Consider the following 10,546-nt stretch of genomic DNA (forward strand, 5'->3'; position numbering starts at 1 on the left):
GGATACAGACATTTTAATAATATTAATTAATGTAATCCATGAACATGGGCTATATCCCTTTTATTTCTGTCTTCTTCAATTTCTTTCATCAATATAGTGTTCAGTGTTCAGATTTTTGCTTCCTTGGTTAAAAATATTTCTAAGTATTTAATTCTTTGTAATACTATTGTAAATGGGATTTTTTTTCCTATTTATGTTTCAGATCTCATTGTTGGCACATAGAAACACAGCTGATTTTTGTATGTTGATTTTGTATACTGACTGAATTGGTTGATTTTATGATTGGTTTATTAGTTATAACAATTTTTCGGTGTAGTCTTTAGCTAACATTAAGATAACGATATCTACAAACAATTTACTCCTTCCTTTCAAATTTGATGCCTTTTGTCTCTTTTGTTTTTTTTTTATTTTTTATTTTTTAAATTTTTTTTTTATTCTTTGCTTAATTTCTATAGCTAGATATGCAGCATTATATTGAATAGAAGTGGAAGAGGTGGACAATTTTGTCTTGTTCCTAATCTTAAAGGAAAAGCTTTGAGCTTGTCAATATTGAGTATGATATTAGTTGTGGGGTTGTCATATATGGTATTTATTAGATTGAAGTATGCTTTGTCTGTATATAACTTATTGGGAGGGTTTTTTTTTTCTAATCATAATAGGATGTTGAGTTTTGTCAAGAACTTTTTTTTTTTTTTACATCTACTGAGATGATTATATGATTTTTATTCTTCATTTTGTTATATAGTGTTTCACATTTACTGATAGGTCACTATTCTTGCATCCCAAGGAGAAATCTCACTTGATCATGGTGTATAATCCTTTTAATGTGCTGCTGAATGCAGTTTGCTAATATTCTGTCAAGTATTTTTGCATCTATATTTATCAAGAATATTGGCTTGTAGTTTTCTTTTCTTGTAGTGTCCTTGATGGGCTTCGGTATCCAGGCTAGTGCTGGCCTCATAAAATGAGTTTGAAAATGTTCTCTCTTTTTCAATTATTTGAAAGAGTTTGAGAAGGATTGGTACTAATTTGAGTAGGATTGGTACTATTTTTTCTTTTGATGTTTTGTAGAGTCCATTAGTGAAGACATATGATCTTGGATTATTCTTTTTTGGGAGATTATTTTTTTTTGGGGGGGTGAGATTTTTATTACTGATTCAATCTCATTACTATTTATTGATTTGTTCAAGTTTTCTATTTCTTCATTATTCAGTCTTGGTAAGAGTGTATGTTTTTAGGAATTTATCTATTTCTTCTAGGTTATCTAATATGTTGAATAGAATTGTTCATAGTAGTTTCTTTCTTTTTTTTTTTTAATCTTATTTATTTATTCATGAGAGACATAGAGAGAAAGGCAGAGACACTGGTAGAGGAAGAAGCAGGCTCCCTGCAGGAGCTAGATGTGGGACTCGATCCCAGATCCCAGGATCATGACGTGAGCCAAAAGTAGACCCTCAACCACTGAGCCATCCAGGCATCCCATTCATAGTAGTTTCTTATAATCCTTTGTATTTCTGTGGGATAATTTGTAACTGTTAGTTAGACCAACTGTTAGTTAAACCGAGAAAAATAGAGTGAAGACACAAATAAGATCAAAATTTGTTTTTTCTTGTTTAATCTTGAATTATTACCTATTATCAGTTTTTCAGAATTCTTGCCAGGGCATACTTATAATTCTCAGGCTTGATAACTAATCTGTCTTCTATAGGACTTTTTCTTTTATAATTTTGCTCTTTTTTAAAAATTACATTTGAAAAACCAGTGATTCAATTCTTTGCAGTGTCAATTCTGTTTCTTTTGTCTCCATGGGAACATTAGCTATTTAATTTTTAAAATTCCTTTTCAGTTTGTCATTTTTTTAATCAATTCCACTTTTACTCTTTCTCAAAATTAATTTCTTATCAATTACAGTATCTCTTTCATAGAGGCAAATCATTTGTATATGTTTCAGTGGACTGAATAAATATTTTCTAGAACAATTTTTATTTCCTATTGGTCAAAATTTCAGAAATATGTATATATTTGGTATGTTTAGGATAATGTTCCTTTTCCATTATACTATAAACAATTTTACAAGGCTTTTCTGTTTTTATATACAGAAAGATATGTCCACAAAAATAAGCTCTACTATTTGTTCAAAGTAATTGTGACTAAACCCTCTTGCTGTGTCCTTGTGTTGGATGTTTTTAGTTTTGTTCTGATTTGGTTTGGTTTGGTTTTGTGTTTTTTTCTTTTAGAACTACAGCTGAAAGACAGGTGTATATATGTCTCACTTCAATGATCCCTATCACAGATTTTTCTACTACGTAGTTCTTCTACATGGAGGTGGGATTATTTCCTTTGCTAAAGATAGAGGTCCTTGTTTATGTTCTAAATTCTTGTTTATGTTCTAACTTCAGATAGAACAGCAGTTCTTCATGGAAGTGTTGTACATAAAGAATGCAATCAACATAGATGTTTTTGACAGTAATGCATTTCCCCTAGCTCTTCTCATTTGGGTCAGTACTTGCTTAAGCCAACAATCTGGGAGTTGTCATTAGTTCTTCTCTCTACCTCACACTCCATCTACTTTCCTCTTCATTCATTCTGCCAGTGCTTTCTTGGCCTACTTTCTGTCTCTTGACCTGGCTAAGGCCATTCCTTACAACCTTAGGGATGGAATGCTGACGTCTTGCCACAAAAGAAGGTTTTAAGAAACGTAGTTAAGATATCACAAACAGAAAAATCTAAAAGACAAGATTTGAGAAGAGAGGTCATATGTTTATTATTTAATATCCCTTAACTTACACAGTTCTACACAAGGGGTAGTAATTAGCAGGCCAATTTACTGTTATCACTTGCAGTAATTTCCAAACCAGTGAAGGGATAAGACTATGAAACCATATGGTATGCATATTATAAGGTAACCTGTTCCATTCTTTTGAGTTGCTATTACTGCTTTTGACACAGCTACAGGAAATAAAAAGGCTACTGGAATGCAGACCAGGAAAAAGTATTCCCACAAGGCTTTGCAAAATGAAATCTGCAATTCCTGAGTGAAAACAGATTTTTAAGAGAACTATGCTTTCTATCCTCTATAGCTGAGATGATTCTGTTAAAAAATAAAAATACATTTATGCATTTGACTACCTTTTGTAGTTGTTATTTTAAAAATGTGTTAGAGAAAAATAATATTGACACAAATTAAAACGCAGTACCTGAAGTTTAGCGTGAAAAACAATAATATCATGAAAACACAGTGTGGTATTGGCACTCGAATTGAAATATTTCGTTATATTGTACTTGAAGTACACCATACTAGATTTCTTCTCATCATAAAGGAGCAAAATTCCTAATTACCTGGTTATCAATTGCTGTGTAACAAACTACTCCAAATGTAATGGCTTAACACAATAACCATTTCCTTTGTGTTCTGTGGGTCAGGAATTGAGACATGACACAGAAGAGAAAGCATATTTTTGTACCATGTTATTGCCAAGGTTAAAAGATCCAAGATGATGGGCAGCCCAGGTGGCTCAGTGGTTTAGTGCTGCCTTCAGCCCAGGGCGTGATCCTGGGGACCCAGGACCGAGTCTCACGTCGGGCTGCCTGCATGGAACCTGTTTCTCCCTCTGCCTGTGTCTGCCTCTCTCTCTGTGTGTGTCTCTCATGAATAAATAAATAAATAAATAAATAAATAAATAAATAAATAATCTTAAAAAAAAAAAAACCCAAGATGACTTCTCTGGCACATGTCTTAACTTCAGCTAAGAAGGCTTGAAAAGCTTGGGCTGGCTGCAAAATTTCAACCAGATCTAGGTACCTCTGTGCTGGCTATCATCTGGGTTTTTTGGTTCATTTCGATGTAGTTTCAAGGTCTCCCCTTTTCCACATGGCCTGTCTATGATCTACACTGTCTCTCCAACAGAGTAGTTAGCTTTAGGGTGAATGCAAAAGTAATATTATAGTACATAAGGTTTAGGCCTAAAACTGGCATAGTGTCACTTTCACTGCATTCAATTGGTAAAACAATAGAAAAATCATAGGGGACTTCATAAGGGTATGAATATCAGGGGTATGGGTTTTTTTTTTTTTTTTGAGGATCATCAAAGTAATAGTCTTTCAAAATTTACCTTCTAGGGGTGCCTGAGTGTCTCAGTTGGTTGGGCATCTGCCTTCAGCTCAGGTTATGATCCTGGAGTCCTGGGATCAAGCCCTGTGTTGGGCTCCCTGCTGAGTGGGGAGTCTACTTCTGCCTCTGACCATCCCCCTGGTTTATTACAATCTTAAAAAAAAATTACCCTCTTGCTCCAATAACTCAATAAATGCGCAACCAAAATAGACTCTCCCAAGTGCTCAGAGACTCATCCAATTATGATATTAGGTTCAGTCTTGTAATCCAAGATCTTGTCATCTAAAGCAGATGCAGGTGTGAATGAAAGATCTTTGAGATAGATTCTCTTACTCTGAAGACCTATGAGTTAAAAAGAAAAGTTATCTGTCCTCCAAATTCCAAAAGATAGGAGTTTGGGATGGTAAAATTGTATATTCACTTCCATTTAAAAGATGAGTTAAAGAGAGCTGAAATGGTAAGTAGAATTAAGACTGTAGTGGATGCTAGAGGTGTTCCTTTGAGATCCTTTTTATCGAGGTAGTGCCTTTATCTTCAATGTGCTCTGAGTGTTGACTCACAGCTGTGCAACACCACAGGCTGGCACCTCTAACGGTGCAAATGTTTTAGAACCAGTGGATCCCATCATCATGTGTTTTTGGGGAATTTGTAGTTTTTGTCCCTGCAATAATAAACTAGGCTCAATTTCTAGAAGAGGGACAGTTTTACCAGGAGACACAGTAAACATGTCACTGCACTTAGAACTACAACGTCCACATGTTGACTTTGATCTCCTGATGCCAGTAGAATAACAGAAACAAAAAGCATTTATTACTGTCAAGAGTAATTAAACCTGATCATCATAGGGAGGTAGGACTGCTACAAAATATGGGGGCAAAGAGGAATACATTTGACACTCAACACGATCCATTTGGCATCTATTCCCACTTATAATTGTTAATAGATGAATATAGCAACCATGATCTGATAAGGGTCTCAGATCCCTCAGAAAAGAGGGGGGTCTGTGTAATTATCATAGATGCTTTTATTGCCTCTCCCAGATCCTGCTTCCCTTATTTCTCCTTCTCCTATGAATGTTCTGTTCTCAGGCTCTATTTTTAGGATAACCAAACTTAGAGGCAGACAAGTCTTGGATTTTGTCCCAGTTTTACCAGTTATTTGTTGGATAATTTTGTACAATTTACTATACCAACCTAAACCTGCTTTCTCCTCAATCCAGAATTAATTTCCTAACAAAGTTTTTGTAAATATTTTTCTTAAAGATTTTATTTATTTATTCCAGAGAGAGAGAGGGAGAGAGAGAAAGAGGCAGAGACACAGGCAGAGGGAGAAGCAGGCTCCATGCAGGGAGCCCGATGTGGGACTTGATCTCGGGACTCCAGGATCATGCCCTGGGCTGAAGGCAGGAGCTAAACCGCTGAGCCACCCATGGATCCCCAGTTTTAATCAGTAAAGATTAAGGAAATTAAAATCACTTTGCTGGCCTAATGGTACAGTTGGAAGAATGGCAGACAGAATAGGTATTCAAAAGTTTCACCTAATATTATCATTATATTTTTCTTCTTGGCATACCGTAAGACATGACTTTTTGGAGGATTATACATCAAACATTAATTTCACATAGAATTGTTTTTACAAGGAAATGTACTGAAGTTGATTATCTCTCTATACTCAACCAAAACACTAATCAACAAATGGAAACTGCATAGATGTATTCTTGGGAAATGTAATTATATTGTGGTAACTGATATATGCCTCTGTCTCTTTCATCAGGCTATAATCTTCCCTTGTGAAGAATCATATATTATCGATTTTTTTCTATATATTTTTTTAATAAAATGTTTCATATATGTTATATTTAACTTTTGTATTTTGATTTTCACATATATATCTCCAGGCATATATTTCTATATAGATGGAGATTCTATGGATTAACTTGCTTATTAAATTATATGATTATCTTTTATATTATTTTATCATAATTTTAGCTATCTTAGCTTGAATCAATCTTCTGTCTAATATCTTTGTCAAAGGAGACTCATATTTTAAAATCTCAGCTACTCATTATATTCAAAACCTTCACAGTAACGATTTGACATGCATCCCATATGAAACATTACCACTTAAGTAACTTTTGGACATAAACGGTTTTGTAGATAACTCTAAAATTGAGTTAAATATTAAAAAATAGAAATCTTTAGTTAAATAAATGGAAATATGACATTACTGTTCAGCTCATACCTACCACACAGCAGAATTTGGAGAAGCTTGCAGTAATTAATTTAAGCTCATCTCTCACATTCCAGTTTAACCAAAAAAATTTTTTGAAAGAAATCTTGCAGTTACATTATGCTGAGTGAATCACAGCTATTAAAACTGCCTACTAGAAATACAGTAGTTTATATAGAATAGTCAGTTTTTCCCAATGTCTAAGCCAATTCTTGGTAGTGTCATTAGATTCTTTTGGAAGCTGTAGTAGACTTCATATTAAATCATCACTTCACTGCAGCAAATGGTATTTACTGTGGCAATTTTCAAAAATTTCATCAAAAAAGGATCATATCATTAACTGTAAAAGAGTAGCATATAAACCAGAAGAAATTGCTCAGTGGTTAGTATTTACTGAGTATGTATAATACACAGTGTTACATGAAATATGTGGTATTTGTTAATAATTCATTTGATAAATAAATACATATTAATGCAATTAAACACAATTTATATATTATAAACTAAATATATATGTTGAGAATTTGAAGAGATGAAATAATCAAAATAAGATGGGATGAGTTGGTAGAAAGTATTTGGAATCTTCCAAATGGATAAGAAAGAAGACAGAAAGTGGGCCAAGTATATGAACAGGTTGGCTATAAGCATAAAGTAAAAGGGTAACAAACAAAAACATGTTTCAGTTTGTTAGGGAAATGTAAATTAGAATAAAGTCATACAACATTTTTGCACATTGATTTTGTAAAAATTGAAATCCAAATGGCAAATAATCTTTATAACTTGACAATTTTTAGAAAATGGGTACTTTCCTACATGCTGATAGTAATATGAATTTCTTTGTTCTTTGGGAAAGTAAATTGGCAATAACTATTAAAATTAAAATTATTGGATTTCCACTCCCAGCTGATACAATAATTGGTATAAGACAAGATTCCAGCCATTAACTAAAAACTGAACAATATATATTAAGCCACTTTTTATAGACATTGTGAAACAGACAACCTAATAGTTGGAAGAAGGGCAACCACATAGGCTATGGACTTATGATTTCTGTCTAGAAGCAGTTTTTTAGACTATGATACACAGAAGTAGAGCCCATGTAAAGCACAGAGGTCTTGCTGGGGGCACAGATTGCTTTACAGAACTCCTACACAGCTGAAATTTGTGGGATAGAAAAGAGATATCTGCAAAAAGAACCTCCAGAAATGTGCCCCATGTGTTTGGCTGAATACTGTACCAGACATCGTGATGACAGAGATATTGGAATTAAAAAACAAGGACTTCAAAACATCTATTAAAAATATGCTTATGGATTTAAAAGAAAGGTGGAAGCACTGAGTGGAAAAATAAGGAATATCAGGAAAGAAAAAAAAAGAAGGAAATTCTGGAACTGGAAAATAATAGTATCTGAAATGTTAAAACATGGATGGGTTAAAAACCTTTTCAAAAAACGAAACCAAAATAGTGAGTTTGAAGATAATGCAATAAAAACTGACCAAAGTAAAGTTTGATAAGAACAAAAAAAATAGACTTTAAAATATGTCAATCCTCAATGGCCTGACACAATATCAGGTGACCTAAGTTATGGGCAGCTGGAGTTCTAGAAGAAGAGACAGAGATGATCTAGAGGAGGTATCAATTACTTACAAGAAGCCTTATTTGGAGATTTGATTGTATGGTATTTATCTTCTAGAAAAATAGATAAAATGTCTATTATCTGTGTAAAAAATAAAATACTTTGTAAAACCAGGTTCCATTTTCACAGGAACTCTAATCATACAAAATACTTGATGATTTTAAGACACCTGTATATTTTATTTCTTTGTACCATTGCATATGTTTCCCTTGTCTTCTCAGAGAAACTTATTTACATTTCAAGATACAGTTCTAAATATTGAGAACCAGTAATATTTGGTAAATCAGCATGTTTTTAGCAATTGCATTGTTGAAATAAATTTTTTTTTTTTAATTTTTATTTATTTATGATAGTCACAGAGAGAGAGAGAGAGAGAGAGAGAGAGGCAGAGACATAGGCAGAGGGAGAAGCAGGCTCCATGCACCGGGAGCCTGATGTGGGATTCGATCCTGGGTCTCCAGGATCGCGCCCCGGGCCAAAGGCAAGCGCCAAACCACTGCGCCACCCAGGGATCCCTGAAATAAAATTTATTGAAAATATGATTATTGTGGCGCCTAGGCGGCTCAGACAGCTAAGCATGACGGACTCTTGTTTTCAGATCAGGTTATGATCTCAGGGTCCTGGGATTGCGCCCCACAGTGGACTCCCTGCTCGATGGGAAGTCTGCTTGTCTCTCTCCATGACCCTCTCCCAGCTCTCTCTCTCTCTCTCAAATTAATCTTTAAAAAATATATGATTATAACTGTCAATAATAATAAGCAATCACATGGTAGATGAAACAATTGCAGATGGTCATTAATACAGGACCTTTGAGAAGGTAAAAAAAAATGCTGTAGTAAATGTAGAAAAGCCATGAGCCCTATGGAAGTAATTAGCTCTAAATTTTTAAATCCAGCACACCAGCATTATTTACTTGTTTTACTAAGGTTTAATTATTCAATTGGTCAGAATGGGGAAAAAGAAACAGAAAATGATAAAGTTAAATTTAGGAAACAGACCCCAATCTAAAGCTCTCATTTCCATTAAAAAAGATTGTTGTAAACCCACTCAAGAAACACCAATACATTTAAGTAAGAACCCCTTTAAAAATATTACTTCAAGTCTTAACATTGTTTGGTAACACACACTGAATTTATCCAGTCTTTTAGGGGAAATTTTTTTTTTTTAATTTTGTGGAATTAAGGCACTCTGGCATGTGACATTTTTCCCCATTCTGCAAAAATTCAAAATATTGACTACAAATGAGTTCTCACAAGAAAAGAAACTCAGTCCAATTTTAAGAGTCTCAAAATCGTATATTCAAATAAATGAGTGTATGAATTCAACTGTCAGTTGAGCGCTCTCAACTGCTGCTTTTAGCTTGTCTGGGAATGTGTTAACCGTGCTGTTTATTTTCATGTGAAGGGCAAGCTAAATATTCAAACTACTATCATTTCCCAGAAAAAAAATATGAAATGGTGAATAATGAATGAGTCTAAATGCAGTAAACCTTAGGACAGAAACGTTTGCTCTCCACAAATAAAGGCGGTCAGTGTGGAGAATATGTATATATGGAACAACAGTTCTTTCAAAGTTTGCACACGTCCCTCTCCCTACTTTCATGAATAGTTTCATTCATTTCAGTGTGACCTGTTTGTACGTGTGTGTGTGTGTGTGTGTGAGTTCTGGAAGGCTAGTCTGTTCTACCCAAGTCCAGCTGCATGTAGCAAATGTTTTGAGATGTCTAAATTTGTATAATTCCATTCACTACTTTCTAATGAAATAATTCAGCCCAATGTGTGAAAACAGGAATAGAGGAAAGAAAGCAAATAAATCATGATAGGAATTCTATTCAAACTAAAATACAAAATAATATGATATGGCAAGTGAGAGACATATTAAGATACATGTTTTATTCTCATTTTAGTGAAAAAAATATAAAATGGCACACTTTAACACTTCAGACAAGAAGGGTCTGTCAGGAAGTGAACAGATAAGCCAGATATTTCCCAGCTCATACATCCTATTATGAGACTGAAACTTATGTTTAAACAACTTGTCTCTTCTTTACACTGTGTTGCATTAGCCATAATATGAAGCCTTTAAATTATATTTTAATTTTTATGATTATATAAAAAAGAGCAAACTACATGATGCTAACATAAAAAATTAACAGGATAATTGCGTAGTTCAGTATAAATAATAGGTTAGCTATTTAAATTTTTGTTATTTTTGTTATTTTATTAGGCTTACATGACAAGAACAATATTAAAAATAGGAAATTTTAAAAGCAAGAAATTTTTCTATGTTAAGTATCAGAATTTTGAAGCTTAAATGGATAGAACTAAGAAGTCCCCAAAGTTCTAGTCATTACAGCTACTTATTAATGTGGTGGTCGTTGGGGAGGCACTCCTTGTGGTTGAAACTCAACTTTTCATTATAAATTGAAGTTATAGGACTGTATTATTTCAAGAAACTTTCTTCTTTATTATTTTATGTACTATGATTTATGCCTAATCATTTTAAGGGAAATAAACAAAACATTTATTAGAAAGTAAACTTTTGGGATCCCTGGGTGGCGCAGCGGTTTA

The sequence above is a fragment of the Vulpes lagopus genome, chromosome 3 (assembly GCF_018345385.1).
Source record: "Vulpes lagopus strain Blue_001 chromosome 3, ASM1834538v1, whole genome shotgun sequence".
In the NCBI taxonomy this organism is placed as follows: Eukaryota; Metazoa; Chordata; class Mammalia; order Carnivora; family Canidae; genus Vulpes; species Vulpes lagopus.